Below are 19093 nucleotides of genomic sequence, written 5' to 3' on the forward strand. Positions count from 1 at the left end.
TCCATGATGCAAAAACTCAATTTCATCATGAGAAACATCTGGCAAACCTAATTTGCAGGGTAAACTACAAAATAACTGACCGGTACTCCTCAAAAATGTCAAGATCATGAAACACAAGGAAAGACTGGGGAACAATCACAGAACAAAGAAGACGAAGGAGACCTGACAAATAGATCATTCAAGACATAAGAAATTAGGCCACATAAAATTAAGCTTGATAAATTATACCAACATGATTGTGTTTTCTGTGTCTAAAGCACCAATGATCAGATAATTCAAAAACAACATACTGTACTTAACATTTTTATTTTTAACTCTGCTTTGGTAATACAAAAGTCTTAAAAGTACAAACCAGACAGTTAAAAATACATTTGACACTCGAAATGGTGAAAAATTCCCTTTACAAATTTTTACATCAAGGTAGTAGCCAACTCATTTATCACACCAAGAAGCTATCCATCATTAGTGTTTTGCATGGTAAGTTTGTTGTGGACCCCCAATCCTAAAGAATGAGGGAAAGCTCAAGGCCTGTAAACATCAGTTGCTTTGGGAACACTTACAAATTCTCATTAGACATATAAACCAGTAAAAAGCTTACATGTTGAAAATATTGAATGCTTAATTTTTGGCATATTTGGAAGTCCACCAGACAAAAATTGCTCAAGTATTAGAAAACATTTAAAACATACTCTTGGTATAAATACAATTTTAAATATTTTTGAGTATTCTCTTGTCTGCTGCACTGCTGTAAAAAAAAAAAAAAAGTGCTCTGACTTGAATAAAATTAAAGCTTCAGAATATCTTACAAACCTCATCACTTTGAGGGCATATTATTTTTAAAGCAAAAGATGATTCTGTTTGTTTTTAACAACTGGTCTACACCACACATATATTATTTATACTAATACATACACACAAAAAAAATCCTATATTGCAACTTTCTGGACCTCTGTGATGTTTATTTCCATACTGACTTTTTCTATTCCACAGTATGTATTTTTGTACACAGTACACCTTATTAGTAGTCAGAAAAAAAATACACAGTAATTAAATTGAATCTACCATTCATTTAAAAGATTAGAAACTTTTAGCTTGATGCCAGAAACAGAATGGAATGAGTATATTTACAGTAAATACTTTAAAATATATTTTATGGAAATCATCTTTTGGGGGCCAAATGAGGAAAATGCTTTTCCTCTTTGAAAAACGTCCTGAACCCCAAGGAACCTTAGATGCTTGAAGGTGGGGTGTCTCTCCGAAGCTTCACCAGAAGTTCACTCTGGGATCCAATGAGCACATGGCAGCTTGGCTGGGCTTTCCTGGCTTGCACTGAGAACACAATGGCAAAGCCCTCAGGCTCAGGGCTCCACTCTACCTGGAGGATCCTGAATAGGTTCACTCATCCCAGACCTACCAAAAATGTACTACTGTCTTTGCCTCTGGTTATTTCAGGTGCTTCTTAAACCATAAAGCTTTTTTTTTTTTTTTTTTAAGTGAGGTGTGCCAGGCTGAAAGGGAAAGTAACCTTGAGTCTTTTAAATAACAAACATTAGATACAAGATGGAAAACAGGAAGTGCACCAAGAAAAACATGCCAGAGGTAGGTGCGGGCCCATCTTGCACAGAAGTTGGTTTTGTTTGGTTTTGACCTTGGGCTGTCAAAACAAGAATATTTTTGTTTGAATTGCTTTAAACCATTTCCTCTTTATTCAAAGGGACAATAAGAGATGCTTAGCTTAAGTTAAAAAGAAAAATACAACTCTCAAGATACAAAGGTGACCTAGGGGTGGCATGACAGTGGTAGAAGTAATGCTAAATTCTTGGTCTTGGAAACTAAAGTCTAGGATCCAGTCCCATCTGACTCCATGATCTCTTGGGGGATCCATTTCTCAAAGCCGGACTAGATGACCACCAAGGACCTTTCTCCACCAGAGTCATCTTTCACCTTCTGTACCAAACTGTACGAGGGTCTTCTTACAACCAGAATCAAAATGGGATATAAGGGTTGGGGGAACAGACACACACACACACAACCCCAAGCTTAAGTTCAGACTGTATGTGAACAGTTCCACTGTTCCCAGAGCTCATGCTGGAAAAATTGCAGCGTGGACACCAAGGCAGGGGCTGGGGGGCTGGGAGAGGTGGTGGCTGATGGTGGTCGGAAAGATAAAAAATGAGCACTTTCCTTCCCTGGAAACATAATAAATTTTTCACCAGACTTTCTAAATCAAACTTGTTTCAAAGCGAAGGGAACTCTGCATCCAGCATAGTAACAATATTCCCTTTTAGGTTTTATCCACTTGCCTGGAGACTTCATGTTAGAAAATTTTGTACAAAAGATACAAAAATATTCCCTAAGCAACTTCATATCTTGTAAGTTTTCAGTCTCTTAGAACTCTTCGAATAAAATCACTCCTGCAAGAGAAAACAGAAAAGGTAAAACTTTACAACAGGTAAACACAGCATCACAGCTCAATCTGCCTGAATATTTAAAAACATGGAGGAATTACAATCCACCCTCACCCCATCCCCCATTACACCTTTCTTCTTTATAAAAAAAGAATTTCATCTAAAAGAGTTGAAGTCCCACAATTCCAAAAGGACCTCATTATTAAAGTCATACGGATTGAAAAGAGTAGAATCTGAGAACATTAGGCCGAGGGTATCAGTCTGTTCTGACAACACATCTCTGTGGTGACAGGTGGGCATCCTCCCTGTGCTTCCAATATCACTTCTTGGGAGTATGTTCTCTAACTTCTCCATCACATTCTGACAAGTAACGAGCAGGAGGATGAACACCCTTAATCCCAAGGAACCTTAGGTGCATCAAAGCAAGGTGTCTCTCCTAAAGTCAAGTCAAATGAAGATAACTCTGGGACTCCAATGAGCACAGAGCAGCTTGGCTGGGTTTCATTGGGCAAGTGAGAAAATGATGAAAAACCCCTCAATCTCGAGTCTTTATTGTACTGTAGGGTTCTGCATTATATTCTTAAGTCATTCTAACCAGTGGCCCTTGTCGGTATCTCCATTTACACCACAGAGGAAGCCCCTTGTGTTTGTGTAATAGTTTAATACTTCCCACATGGCTTCTAACAAGCATTTTGTCTTACTGACCTTTATGTAGACTTTTAATTTCCTGGTTGGAAGACTGGGATACTCTTGGGCAGAACTAAAATTCTAGAGCTGCTTGCGTATGTTGAAACTCACCAGGCTGGTAAATCTACACCAAGTTCAGGAACAAATACTCTCTTATCTGCCAAAATTGTGCCTGCCTATGAATGCTGAACAAAAACGGAGATGGAGCCAGATTGCACAAATATGAGGAAATAGCAAAAAGTTGATAAAGCTGTCTTAAGGACATGCTATTTACTTATTTTACAGCTCACTCTTCAAGACAGTCTAATATTATTACCCTTATTATCTTTTTTCATCATTCCTAATATTCGCAGTAGTTATGAGAAACAGAGACAGTGACAAATAGATATTTCCCGTACAAGGTGGGTTGAGTAAAGGACCCTTATCCCCTTAGCTGAAAAGCACTGCCACTAGCACAGCTGAACCATGGATTTGTACTGTAGGATTGAACGGAGTCAAACTTGTAATACTAGGAGTCATTTAATAGGCCAGATGAGAGAAGGGAAAAAAGGTAGAAAAGCCAGAGGTGGGGAAATATTTAAATGATCCAAAAGAAAATGAAGAAGTAAAAAATAAGAGAGTTTTTTCCAGTAAAACTTTAAACTCTGCCATTATCTGGAAAATAGGTATTCCAACTATTTTTACATCTCCTCTTTTTATCATCTGCTTCCTTAGATGTTTTAGACTTTTTTGCATTGAGGAAAATAAAGTCAAGTGTGAGAGCTGTCAGGCCTAGAAAGTAATGTTTCATCACATAACAATTTTCATTCCAGTTTAGGAGTTTCCCATTTAGAGGTCTTCGCACAGATTCGGCCCCTTAAGTTGTGGGCGTGCAAGGTAGCAGGCCAGGCTATGACTGAGGAGTGTGGAGTCAGGGGCCGGGACAAATCCAGAGCCTCTACTCCTAGCTGTTGAACCTTGGTCCTGAATGTAGCATTCCCTCATAGGGCTGTTGTGGGTTTTACATGAGATGTGAGATGCTTAACACGGAGCCACTCCCCAAGGTTAGTGATCATGACCGTTGCCATCATCCACTGCTCTGCCAAATTAATCATATTAGCCTCCTTGAACAGCGACCTTCTGCAGCTGACTAAATCTGCGCTGTCCACAATAGCTTTGAGAGGAAGTGAAAAATACAAATGGCTGCTTAAAGTCTTCAATACTAACACCAGAATTTAAAAAGAAAAAGGAAAGTTAATCTTTTTAAAACTCTATTAATAAAGTGACCCAGCACTCATTTATATCTTGGGTCTCTCCCTCTTCACAAGCACGCACATATTTAAAAGACAGATCTTTACTAGCACAATAGCTACCAGTTTCCAGCTAAATACCTCTCTTATCAGAATGGCTATCTAGGGGAAAGAAGATCCCACAAGATCTATAAATTGCCAAGTGTGGCCTTATTTGTGGTAGTGATGTGAGGATCCTATAAAGTCCAGACTGCATTATGGGGTTTTTCCACATTGTTAAAATCTCTTCTCATGCCACTTCACAGTTACAAACATATCAATATTGATAAATGAATACACACTTTAAAATAGTATTTCTTTACCATAGTACATTAAAATAAAACTATTGAAAGATGCCTTCCATATTGTCAGACAGCAATCAGAAATCATGTCTGGGCTGACAAAAATGCTACAGGGCACTTATAGGAGTGGACGCGGGGTGTATAGAGGGACATGCCACCCTCCCATTATTTTTGTTCTCGGTTCGCATCACCAGGGGGCCCCACCATATTTAATAAGCCTGACTAATCTTTGAGGAAAATTTGGTAATTACAGCCTTACACAAGTGAATGCTCACTGGAGGAAATTAGGCAAATCTTCCTAACATTGAAAAGGCAATTCAGAAATCCCAAGTGGTACCATGTCCCTCATTAAATGAGACTGATGAACAGAAATCAGGAACCTCAGAAAAGATTTATCTGGAAAGAGACTAGGTCACTTTTTTCTTTAACCTGGATTGCTTACTGCACAATCTTAATTATAAAAATGAAGGCATAAGTCTATTACTGTTACAGTTTTACAGCAGCCACACAGTGCCTCGTTAAAATGGCTTTTCTAAAAACAAGGATCTGGTCCCTTTAAAAATCAGAAACATGTTTCAAGAAGCTACAAGTCTGAGCAAATTAATGGACCATGAACAATGAACAAAGGACAGGATGTTGAGGAAGGAACATCTGATTGATAATAACGTAGCTGACATTTGCTGAGTGACGTCTGTGTGCCAGGCACCACGCCACACCCTCCAGGGGCCTTAACTCAATTCCCGATGACACCATGAGTCCAGGACGAGCACTGTTTTCACAGGAGGAAACTGAGGTGTATGGGTTACATAACTTGCCAGGGCCATACAATTCAGGGTGGCAAAGCAGGGACATTCCCAGGTGGGTCAGCAGCATACTGCACGGTCACACCAATCACCAGAGACATACAGTTACACCCCTGGGATCTCCTGGTGGCCTCACTTCTCAGCTCCCCATTTGTCTGTGGGAAGGGGGAAGAGGGGGGCAACAGAAGGGAAATGCAGAAACCAGAAATGCTGGTAAAGTCTCTCCCTAGGAAGTCCTCATGCCTACAGGTGAATAGTTAAATGGTGCTAAAAACCTATACTCTAGGAGAGAATCTAAGATGGCGACTAGGTGAGACAGAGCAAAAAAACACCTCTGTGAAAAATACTAGATAAAAACCAGGAGGCGACCCAGAATGTAAGTTTCGGCAATGCACCGGCTGGACAAGGTCTGCTAGAACCACAGGGGCCATACAGTTGGTGAAACTGGGAGTCTGCATTCTGAAACAAGTGAGTAAGCCGGCTGAAAGACCCAAGACCCACCGCTGCGCTGCAGTGTGGGGAAGCTGGGGGTTGGCGTTTGGAGACGGACTGGTTCTTTTAAAAAAAAAAAAAAAAAAAAGGAAAACACCAGGAGAGGCTGCAGTTGCGATGGTGGGAACACAGCAGAAGTGGGCTGAGACGGCCTCTCGGTGTCTGGCGTGGAGGATAGCCCACAGCAGATTCCATCAGGGCCAGGGGAGCGGAGGGGAGAGCCGGACGGAGAAAGAAACCCCGCTGCTTGCAGCTGGCCCCCAGGAGGACTGGAGACACTCCTGCCCGGAGCCGTGCCCACAGCCCAGAGCCCCGTCAGTTGTTCCGGAGCTGGGAAGGAGGAACTGTGCGAAAAGGGCAGGGGGGGGTTGAGATGCCCCATTCAGCAATCTTTGCATCAGGCTGGGAGTGCCCCTGCATGGCCCAGCACTTCTCTTGATGGACGGCATGCACTTGTGACGTAGCACAGCCTTCCCTCAGCAGAGGTCCTGGAAGATCACAGCTGAGAAGGGGGGCCCGCTCAGAAAACCCAGGGATGCTACGTCAGTGCCGGTGGTTTGTGGGTCAGCGACAGAGAAAATCTGGGGCAAAACTGAAATGAAGGCTTAGACTCTTGCAACAGCCTTGAATCTCCGGGAACACCTGGGACGTTTGAATATTAAAGCTGCCCTGCTCCCTGACCACCCAGACACATGCACCATGTTCAGGGCGGACAACTCCAACCACAAACCCAAACTGAGTTCACCAACTGAACCCCACAAGAATCATTTCCCCACACACCACAAGGACGAAGTTGAGGCGAACTGACTTGAGGGGTATAGGTGACTCACAGATGCCATCTGCTAGTTAGTTAGAGAAAGTGTACGCCACCAACTTGTATTTCTGAAAAATTAGATTGGTATTTTTTTTTTTTGCAACTTAAAAGAACCCTATCAACCATAGCAAATGCCAAGAGGCAAAAAAAAACAGAAAATCTTAATGCATATGATAAAACCAGATGATATGGAGAACTCAATTCCAAACACCCAAATCAAAATATCAGAAGAGACACAGTACTTGGCACAATTAATCAAAGAACTACAACCGAGGAACAAAAACATGGCAAAGGATATAAAGGACATGAAGAAGACCATGGCACAGGTTATAAGGGACATAAAGAAGACCCTAGAAGAGCATAAAGAAGACATTGCAAGAGTAAATAAAAAAATAGAAGATCTTATGGAAATAAAAGAAATTGTTGGCCAAATTAAAAAGACTCTGGATACTCGTAATACAAGATTACAGGAAGTTGAACAACGACTCCTTGTTCTAGAAGTCCACAGAACAGAAAATGAAAGAACAAAAGAAAGAATGGAGGAAAAAATCAAAATGGACCTCAGGGATACGATAGATAAAATAAAACGTCCAAACTTAAGACTCATTGGTGTCCCAGAAGGGGAAGAGAAGGGTAAAGGTCTAGAAAGAGTATTCAAAGAAATTGTTGGGGAAAACTTCCCCAACCTTATACACAATATAAATACACAAAGCATAAATGCCCAGCGAACTCCAAATAGAATAAATCTAAATAAACCCACTCCGAGACATATTCTGATCAGACTGCCAAATAATGAAGAGAAGGAGCAAGTTCGGAAAGCAACAACAGAAAAGCAAGTCACCACATACAAAGGAAACAACATAGAACTAAGTTGTGACTACTCAGTGGCCACCATGGAAGCGAGGAGGCAGTGGCATGACATACTTAAAATTCTGAGAGAGAAACATTTCCAACCAAGAATACTTTATCCAGCAAAACTCTCCTTCAAATTTGAGGAAGAGCTTAAATTTTTCACAAACAAATGCTGAGAGTTTGCCAATAAAAGACCTGCCCTACTTGAGATACTAAAGAGAGCCCTACCGACAGAGAAACAAAGAAAGGAGAAAGAGATATAGAGAATTTTACAGACATATACAGAACCTTACATCCCAAATCACCAGGACGCTCATCTTTCTCTAGTGATCATGGATCTTCCCCCAGAATGGACCATATGCTGGGACATAAAACAAGCCTCAATAAATTAAAAAAAAAAAAAATTGAATATATTCAAAGCACATTCTCCGACCACAATGGAATACAAATAGAAGTCACAATAAATTAAAAAAAAAAAAATTTGAATATATTCAAAGCACATTCTCCAATCACAATGGAATATAAATAGAAGTCAATAATTTTTGAACTGTAACTCCACTATTTACTTCCTACATGATAAAAAATACACAAACTCTAATGACAAATCAGTGGTTTTGAACTCAATGTAAAATACGTAATTTTTGACAAGAACTATATAAAGGTGGGGGAATGGAGGAATATAGGAACATAGTTTATGTGTCCTATTGAAGTGAAGGTGGTATCAAACACAAGAGTGTTATGGATTTAAGAGGTTAATTTTAAGCCCTACAGTAAACACAAAGAAATTATCAGAGAATATGACCATAGAGATGAAAAGTAGAGTATGGGTTAAGAGAAATGGGGGAAGGGGCAATGGGAAGTTAAGAAATGAGTGTAGGGTTGCTGTTTGAGGTGAAGGGAAATTTCTAGTAATGGATGGTGGGAAGGTCATCACATTACAACATTCTAAATGTGATTAATCCCACTAATGGAATGCTAGGGAGGGGTGGAATGGGAAGATTTAGGCTGTATATGTTTCCACAATTGGAAAAAAAAAAAAAAAAAAAGTCTAAATAGATGGCAATTGAATGTCAAGGATGATCCTGGATGGGATCTGAGGATGAAGGAGAGGAGGCTTAAAGGGACACAGCTAAGACATAAGGAAAAAACAAAAAAGGAAATAAAGAATGTAAGCTTTGTATCATTGTTGAATCGCTTGTACTTCTTAGCTGCGTTTCATGGGATTGCATAAAAGAATGTTCTTGTTCATGGGAATTGTATATGTGAATTATAGTGTTTGTTCAAGGATGTGTGCAGCTAGCTCTCATATGTTCAGAAGACAGAGCAACAGATGATGGATGATAGATAGGGAGGGAGGGAGGGAAAGAAATAGCGATGTGACAAGCATGTTAAAGTTGGTGGATTGGGGTATCAGGGGAGGGGGGTCAGGGTATGCTGGAGTTCTGTGTATGGGGTTTGTATTGTTTTTGCAACTGTTCCTATAACTTTGAATTTATTTCAAAATAAAATAAAAATTAAAAATTAAAAAAAAAGCTACTTCAAGGAAGCTTGATTGGATTTGAGTGTGAACTCATGTAAATGAAGAGACTACTATTTGCTAAGAAGATTCTTCCTGAGAAAGATGGGATGGGAGTTACAGAGCCTCCTGCCATCCTTGAGGTTTATTTTTCCCTGAGAACCCTGCAGAGATTTGGGGCTTGTTCAAGGACTGTGATGGACAGAGAAACAGCAGGGCTCAGACACTGGGAGGGGGTGAGGATTCAAAACAAGACCTTCGTCCTTCTGCTGTCCCCCCAACCAGCCAGCTCCTACTGGAACAGAAGATCTGGCCCCAAACAGACAAGTAGAAAGAGCGATGAGACCCTGGAGGAGACTCACTTAAGAAACACCTGCCATCATAATATAATTGGTGTGCTGCTTTTTCTTTCCCCCACATTAAATTTCCCACCTTAATGGGAAAAAAAAAAACCTATACTCTAAAAGTGGCATGGTCCCTGAAAAGATCAAAAGTGACCATATTCCACTGAAGTGTATATTAAAAATGGTTAAATGGGAAATTTTGTGCTATTCACACACATATATAACCACAATTTTTTTTAAAAGTACACCTCCATGACACATGTACATGATCATTCACCACCAATCTGTGATCCTTCGAGGCTCAAGCTTCTCAGAGAATTATCTTGTATGACAATCTACAGAACATGCTGTGGCCACATGACTGCAGGCTGTGGCTACTGCAGTGGTCACACAATGGAACTGCTCGCGTAGGTTAGCATCTTGACAGTTACCGATTAATGGGAAGAAAACAATGTACTCGGTGTTTGTAGTATTTTAAATTGTTGCTAAGCTGTGTGTTCAACTTTATAAGTTAATATAAATACTTATTATGTTAATAAAGATTCTATGTTTATTAAAAAACACAAGAGATTCATGCTAACCTAGGCTTTTACTTTCCCAGGCAGTCTCATTAAGCCTGTATTTCTCTGACTGTGGTTAGCACCATCTACTCTGGAATTAGTACAAATATCAGTAAAAAGGGCAGATATCTTGGCCCACACTGCAGACCAATAACTCAGAGCAGAAGTGGGTGGAGCCCAGGACTCTGCTTTCTTACAAGGTGCCCGGCGGATTTTAATGCACATAAATGAGCTTAAGCCATGAGCTCAAACCCAGTATTACAGTTTGTTGACTGATAATAACTACAAGAATTAAATTCACTTCCAAAGGGTAAACCCTGCAAACACAGCACTAAAAAGTCAGCTAAAGTCACTAAAATATAGTGAAGAAATGACAGAATCATTCAAGGACTAAAATACTAATTAAAATCCCAATAATTCAATCTGAACCATAAAACTTTTGAACTACAGAATCATACTTTAATTTATTTCAGTATATTCAGGAATGAGAAATTCAGCTAATCTGCAGAGTCTATTTTAATGACCAGACGGATGATCTATTAACACACTTGTAAATCAAACGCTGAGGGCCAACTCTGTACACCAGGTGCCACCTGAAAGCACAGCAAAAGGTGAGAAGAAAAAGTCTGTGCCTGCAAGGAGCTTAGAGCTTACCAGGAAGTTTAAACAATCCACTGCACCCCAAGGCAAAAGAAGATCAGTGGCTTAAGAAAAGTTAAAAACCACAATCAATCTCATGAAGGGCAAGGAAAGCTTTCATGGGAGGAGGGCGTTTCTCCAAAGGCGCTTTGAAGGATGCATAGGTTTCAAAGAACAAAGTTGGGGAAGAGCACTTCAGCTTGAAAGGAAGCATGAATATGCAGGACATGCTCTGGGCAGCAAGAGGTGCGTGTGTCTATCTGGAGGTCTCCGGGAGTTGGTGGCGCAGGTGGAGACAGTAGCAGGACACCGGGTGGAGGAGGGGAGGCATCGTCTCGGTACAGGGAAGGGCTGACATTATGGAAGAGGAACAGGAATGTTACCATGTGGGACAATAATGTTTGGAGGACAGAAGGGAAAAAAGGAGCCAACACAATGGAGAAATATCCAGAAAACACAGGGTTAGGAAAGAGCTGCAAGGAGAGCTGGCCGAAACATAAAAATGCTTAGGAAGGCTGAACAGTGGAGCTCCCTTCTTCCCCACCAAAACACATTTCTGGAAACTGAGACTAAAAATTGCAAGGGAAAAAAAAACAAATATACATTTTTCAAGAAAAGGAAACAGATATACACAGTATGAGCCCCGTGTGTGTAAAATTTTCAGAATAATGCATAGGAAAAAAAAAAACAAAACAGAAAAATATATACCATAATTCTGCTCCAGACAGCAGGATTCTGGGTGTTTTATCTTCTTGTTGTGTATCTGTATTTTCTGACTGTTCTACAATAAAAATGTATTACCCATATAATAAAAAAGCAGTAAATTTTTTAAAATGAATTTTTTTTTGTTAAAACAAAGTATTGCTACTGACACATCACTAATTATAACCAAAGTGATACGCTGTCAGAACACCCATTAGCCTAAAAGCAAACATATCCATTTTAATCTGAGCATGTTAAAGGGCTCGAAGGAATCTAATGCATGGACCTTCTCTCTCTTTTACCTGAGTGTTACTAGTAACAGAATGCTCACATCCTGGTCACCACTTGCTATTATGAACCTTGGTAGCAAATGATTGGTTAGGGGACAACCAATATCTAAGAATTTAAATTCTGATTTACTAAATTCCTCAGGCATAGTCTCCCAAACATTTTGGGTTTCAAACATTCCTTAGAATACAACTTTCAAAAGAGCTACCCTACCCTTTCTCAACTGAAAAACAAAAAGGCATCAGCAGTGATAGTAAAACAAAACAAAAACCACGGTACCAAATAAGAGACCTTGGGCATATCATTTTTTTTAATTCCTCCACCCCATCCCCCACATTGTCTGCAGGTCCAAGCAACTGGAGCAGATGTTTCCAGATCTCTTCCCCTTCTAAAAATCTTATGATCATGTGGTAAGGGTTCCAAACACCCCTTTAGGAACACATCTTTGCAATCCATGGGCTGTTTGGTTATGTGTCTAAAAATCCCTAGCCTTGTCCTATTTAATTACATTTCCCTCCCTTTATCATCCCTCCTTGTCCTCAATCACAGAAGCGTTTAAAATGTGTTCTTCTCTATTTTTTACAACACAATAATGTTCTTTAAAATCCCACCTCTAATCCCATGCTACAGAGAAAACATGTGTAAGACAGGTAGCCCTCCTGTCCTCTCTGCATTTAGTATTTCCAAAGATGGATGCACCAAAATACATCTCATCCCACATGCTCTTCTTACAAGGTGACAGATGCTTCTCCACAAGAGGTGAGATCTATGTCCCCTCCCTTTAAATTGGAGCAAGTCTTTGAAATTGCCTCATCTGACAGGGTGTGTTGAGAGCGATGCTGCCTTATTTCCAAGGCTAAATCATAAAAGGTGACATGGCTCCTGCCTGGTTTTCTTACTGTCTTGGGATGCTCAGACTTGGAACCCAGCCACAAGGAAGGAAAAGGACATTCGTAGGCATAAAGGTCAGGAGTCCCAGCCAAGGTCTCAGCCGACAGCCAGCACCAACTACCAGACACGTGACACTGAGGGAGCGCCCCTTCAAATGATTCCAGCCCCCAGCCTGTAGGTCACCCAGCTATGAACCCAGACATGCAGCAGACAAGCTGTCCCCACTGTGCCTGTATGACTCCTGACCCCAGAATCCATGAACATAATATATGGTTGTTTTATGTGACTTCAGTTCAGGAGCAATTTCACTGTAATCAGAAGAATGAATGAACATACGTAGTTTTTTAAGTGTGTATGTATATGTCTATACATATGTGTGTATGTTTGTAAAACAGAACTGGGATTTGTACAGAGTTTCTATTTGGGACAAAGGAAACTTTGGTAATGGATGACATGATGGCAGCACAACATTATGAACATGGCTCACAGTACTAAATTATATATTTAATATATATTTAAATGTGGTTAAAAGGGGAAATGGTAAGTTGTATGTTACTAGAATAAAATTTTTTTTTAAAAGCCATGGAACTGCACAACACAAACAGTGACTCCTAAGTTGTCATGGACTATAGTTAATAGTGCAATCATTAAAATGTGCTTTTATCAATTATAACAATGTGCCATGCCAATGCACGGTGTTAATAATGAGTTGGTACATGGGAATCCTGTATTTTATGTGTGACTTTTCTGGAAACCCACAACTTCTTTAATTAAAAAAAAAAAAAAAAAACTGGGATTTTTATAAGTGGCTTTTCTCATCTAATATACAGTAGAATCTGTGTCTATACATCTACCACTATTTTGGCATTTGCAGATGATTCCATTAAATGAGTAGGCATAATTCATTTAATTAATTCTTCATTGATGGATATTTAAAATTGATTCTGGTTATGTGCTACTATAAAGCTAAAATGAGTAATTTTGAATTTGTCTTTATCTGTACAATATCAATAATTGGAATCATTTGGTTAAAGAATATATATTTAAATTTCTGACATTTTCAAATTGCCACCACAAAGGTCTATACCTATGTAGCCTCCCCTCTGGGTGTGTGATAATCCCCATCTCCTCACCCTCAACACTGGGTAATAACCAAGGTGACCATATGAACCAGTCTGCCTGGGATGGTGTTGGTTTGTATATTTTTAACCAAAGGAATTATTCAGAGGACTCCTATTTACTCTCAAAAGAGTAACATTTTACAGATGTAAGTTACATGGTTATGCTAGTGTTAACCTTCATCTTTGCCAACAGAAAATAAAAATATGATCTCTATTATATTTTGTGTTTATCTGATTATTAGTAAAGTTGGGCATATTTTATGCATATTGACCATTTCTTCTTTCATAACTTGCCACATTACATCCCCTTTTGCAAGAGAGGGGGCTTAACTATTAAGATCTTAACTTCTTTATATTACTAATGAGAAACTTTTTATATGCTTGGGTAGCTTCAGGAAAAATAAAAATGTTATAGGTATTTTTCCATTAAAATGGAAATAGCTTTTTTAACTAATGTAGGGAAAAATGTATATTACTGCAAATTAATTACCTCCCTTACTGAATAATGCCAGTGAGAAATTCTGCACTCCATGAGCAATACAGAAGTAGTTCTGAATCTTCCAATATTAGATTCGGTTCTTACTGGGAAGTCAAAAGGTTGCTCTTTAGTGAGTTATATTCTCACAGCAATTTATAAATACGTTCATATATTTAACAATGGATTTCCCAAGTGGCAATAACTAAACCCTTGTGATTTACCTGCCCTTGGTGAAATTCACAGCACTTAATCCAAGGAAATACAATAGACATAAAAAATTATCCTGTACCCAGAAAAATAAGGATTTGATTGGGAATTACTTAAATAGAATTCAGCATTTTACTACCAGTCTCAACACACCAATGATTTACTGTCTATACTAAGCTACAGGTAAATAACTTCTTATTCTCAATAGCACCATCTGTTCTAATAAGGAAAATCAAACAAGTTAGACATTGTCTCTCTATTGGCTTCTAAGCTAAATGACCTTAAATAAGCCCCTACCTGAGTATCATATAAACAATATTGCTAATACCTTAAAGGTCATGACTTACCCACGTCTCTCCGGGCCTCAGGAGAATCAAGTAGTACCAAAAACACTGTCTCCCTCCACTGGAATATAAGCATCCTGAGTGCAGGGATTTAGTCTTTTTTTGAATCTTTAGCAACTAAAATAGTACTTAGCACATAATTAGCACTTACTGTTTTAAGTATTCATTATTATGACGTGCCAGGCAAGAGCCTAAGTATTTTGCATACCTTCTGAGGTAGGTTTATCATTTTCCCCACTTTACCCAGAGGAAACAGTCACAAAGAGGTTAAGTAATTTATCCCAAGACTCCAAATGAGAAAGTGATAAAACTAGGATCAGAACTCAGGCAGACTCACTGCTAACCACCCAACTATACTGAATACATTAATTTCACCAGCATGGCTCCATTTGATAGCCTTAAAAATTGAGTAAGATTATGATGATTTGTCCTGCTAATTAAAGGTATTATTAAAAACATATACATAATATTAATTTTTTATTTATTAAGTATTTAAATAGGGCTGGTCAAATATCCTATAGTAACAGTAACATCTAATGTCTACCTACTGAGCCCTTAGTAAGTGCCAAAGAACAAAATTCTTAAGAGATTGGCACCATTATCATTATTATCATCACCATCATCTTCACTTTCCAGATGCAGACACGGAGGCGTCAGAGGCTAAGTAACTTGTCCCGAATTATTATACAGTTAAGAAGTGACAGACCAGGACTTGGCCACAAGTAATCTGATCCCAGAACAAATATCATGAAGCTTCCACAGTAATTACCTTCTGTTACTTACAGAAAATAAATGCTATCATTTATTTAAGATACTTAAAGCTTATAGAGATCAAAGTCTCAAGTAACAAATTAAGAAAAATTGAAGTGCTGTTTATAATTAACAATTCGATCTTTTTTTCTAATTATAGGCAAACTCCCCCTCACTCCAAAGCCAGTGAGCTTGTTAGCACCATACTGTGGATTTCTTCCCATCCAAGCCCTCCCACCACGCAACCTGGGATCTGGGGGAAATTACTTGGAAGGTCTATAAAAAGCCTATTTCTTCATTAGTAAAATAGGGTATTATCAACCAAAGGTCACAGGAATGCTTTTAAATTTCTGTGCCTCATTCAGCTTTTCTCTTCACTCTAGCCAGTTGTACTTGCCTTTTCCTGGAGAGCTGTTAACCCCCCTTTACTTCCACATTTAACGAGGATTCAATGGGATCTGTCTTCCACATAAGAGCCACACAGGCATCAAAGTACTGCTGTCAGCCGTTAGAAACATGTTCAGCAACTGACACTCAGGCCAGGTGGTCTTATCCTCACCTGTCTTAGATGCAGTTCCTCTTTATAAATGTATTCACCACTGTTTCTTTAAGATCAATGAATCTGCGATCCCTCTACTTTTTTAAAAAAATGTGTATTTTGCGCTGAATAAAATGTAAGTTATGGAGAGAAAATAAAAAGTGCTACATGAACTTTCCCACCATCACCCCCTTCCCTGAGATTTAAAAGAAGAAGAGCACCACAGAGGGCTACAAATAAAGCAGCACAACTTCAGGGGAGGCCCCCCCAGAGGCAGTCCCCCTTAAATTACTTGTCAGAGTTCAAAAGAAACCAGCAATGTTTGCCTCTCCTCGTTGTTAGAGGAGGACGTTGTCCAAGGGTCAGGAAGCCAGCTTGGCATTGGCCATGGGCTGCTCAGGATCAAGTGGGATCCATGAACAGGTCTCAGCAGAGAGGAGACTGTCCCCAAAGCAGAGACCAGCCTGGTGGCAGTAAGGCCAAGTGCAGAAAACCTATCTGACCCGCCCTCTGACTTTCATCATGAGAAGAATTTGAGTCAATAAACCTTTTCAATTGCCTTTTCACTAATTCTGATTCTATTCCCAGTAAAAGGGGAATGGAACCATTCCCATCTAAAGTGCCCTCAGCACAACTAAGAAATTGGTCCGGGTAGAGAAAGCAAATTCCTCAGGTGCTTGCCAAATACTGCCTATCTCTGAGGTACCTGGAGAGTCCAATGCTGTAACATTCTTAAGAGGTAAAAAAGGATTAATGGTACCTAAAAGTGAGGCTTGAGAAACGGATAGTAAATAACTAGGACCACTGAGAATGACAAGAAAAGTACTGGTAATAGTGAATATGTAGTTCATGCTAACTCTGTGCCAAGGGCTGATTTTACATACACTATGTCACCAAGTTCAGCAGCAGCCCCATTTTAAAGATGAAGGACCAGAGGCTTCAAGAAGGTTAAGTAACTTGCCCCAAATCAGTGAAAATTAAGTGCCACAGATAAAAGTAAACCTAAGCAGTCTGAAACCCAGCTTTTAATCACTAAAATAATAAAATAAAAACTAACCAGAGATGTAACAAAATAATAAAACAAGTTAAAACAAGGAAATGCTTAATAATATGAATTTTTTATTTGATAAGAAATAATATGTAAACTTTCCAAACTAATGTTTTCAAAAAGATACCACCATAAAATGGAAAAAGGAGCGCATACTTCAGAAATGGGTGATACAAAATGCTTACGACAGGATCATTTTTGAAAAGCAAAAGACTAGTGACAATGAAGACAAGGCAGTGGCATCTGGAGACTGAAAGCAATTCAATTTATTTAACTTTGAAGAACAAAAGCTTATTCTTCTAAGAAGGAATCAAAACACATGTTCTGTAGAAAAAGGAACCATTTTAACTGCATTGCCAAAATAAATCAGGCAGAGAGCAATTTATATCTAGCCACAAAAAAGACCTCAAGCCAAAGAAGCAGAGAGAGAAGGGTAAGGGGAGAGATGCCAAAACAACAGATTTTGTTTTTTAAAAAACAGAAAGAAAGAGAGGGAGACAGAAATCCAGCTCCAGTCTTGGTAACATTCTATCTAGAATACTAGCTCTAGTTTCTGGTAATAACCACCTAATTAAAAACACAAAACAAAACAAAAAACCTAACTGATGGTTGGATAGGCATTCACATTTGAATAACTGACTCTATTCTATAGTTAAACAAAGCATTCCACTAAATAGCTTGGATAAAAATACAAATTTGAACAAAAACAACTTGTAGGAACCAAAACAACTTCAAAGTCTTATATATCGGACTTTATATAAGACCCACAACCTGCCTGTCCTATTTTATTAGCTAATTTCTAGGGGAAATCTTATGATCAGACCTGAGCCAGAGAAAAATTTCAGGATTTCTCTAGTTGGAAAATCAAGTTATGTTATTAATACCCTAAATATACTCTGTTTAGGATGACAAATCTATGAAAATTAGCCAAGACAAATTTTAACATGTAAATTTTTAGATAGTTGGGGCATATTCCCTTCCCTCCTTTTCCGGAGTCCAGTCTTGGTTGGGATAATCAGACATCATCACCCAGCAGGTCCCAACCCACCTTAGATCTCAGAACCTGTTTTTCCCGGGCACAGGTGAGTGGTTAAGACTGCAGAGGCTGCCTGGGTTTGCCTGTCACTTCCATCACATTCTCGCTGCTAACTCTAGTTAAGACAAGTTGCTTAAACTAAACAGCACCCAACTATTGCTGTTGTGAAGATGAAATGAGTTCATACAGGGAAAGTGCCTTTCAAAGAGTTCCATGAACATAGTAAATAACAAATAAAAGATATGCATTATAATTAAATTACTTCGTGGATCATGAGAATTCATGGTATTATTCTCTGTACTTCAAAAAAAAAAAAAGTCTAAGTTTCAAAATTAATTACAGCAAGTTGAAGGGTTGGAAAATACATTCACTTTCTAAGGCTACTCTCATGCACATTGTGGATTTGGATTGCTCAATACAACACAACTAGCTCTGCTGAGAGCCAGCTATGCGCCAGACACTCTCTTGGAACTTGCCTTAAATCACCAAATTTAATATTCTCATTTCACATTTAAGGAAACCAATGGTAAGGGCAGTTAAGTACAATTTCCAAGCAGTGAAGCTAAGATCTGAACTTGTGTCTTCTGCTCAAATCCAATGTTCTTTTACAAAGTCCTGCTGGATGATAGTGCAGTCTGTAGAGAACAGATGTGGTCAGGATTTCAGATGATTGGATCAAATCCCTGTAGTCAGATACAGGCACAGCTTGGGCCAAGAAAACCATCTGAATAATCCTAATTCTTTTAACCTCCCCAAATTTAGAATGCCTCTCTCCAGGCAGCAGTGGCCAAAATCAGACACAGCACATTAGCAGGGCTCTAATCCGGGCCAAGTCTGACAAGAAGTACTCTTTGCGCTTTCTTGCTCGCAGGCAAGCCGAGTCTTCTTAAAGACTGCTCGGTCTCTAAACATCCTGCCAGCTCGATGACTCAAACCCAGACCGAAGTTGTGAGCCATGCTCTCTTTGCAGCTAAACTGCCTGGGCCTTTCTCACCTCAGTTTTGT

The 19093-nt window shown here is 39.2% G+C and overlaps 1 protein-coding gene across 1 annotated transcript in view; it reads right to left on the reverse strand.

The window, feature by feature from the left end:
* Window positions 1-290: 290 nt before the first annotated feature.
* RELL1 (RELT like 1) overlaps window positions 291-19093 on the reverse strand; it is a 64183-nt gene continuing 45380 nt past the window's right edge. The window contains exon 7 of the mRNA XM_037829560.1: window positions 291-2414. The gene's annotated coding sequence lies outside the window, so the exon portion shown is untranslated. The remainder of the gene's footprint in view (window positions 2415-19093) is intronic.

The sequence above is a fragment of the Choloepus didactylus genome, chromosome 3, assembly GCF_015220235.1.
Source record: "Choloepus didactylus isolate mChoDid1 chromosome 3, mChoDid1.pri, whole genome shotgun sequence".
NCBI classification, from domain to species: domain Eukaryota; kingdom Metazoa; phylum Chordata; class Mammalia; order Pilosa; family Megalonychidae; genus Choloepus; species Choloepus didactylus.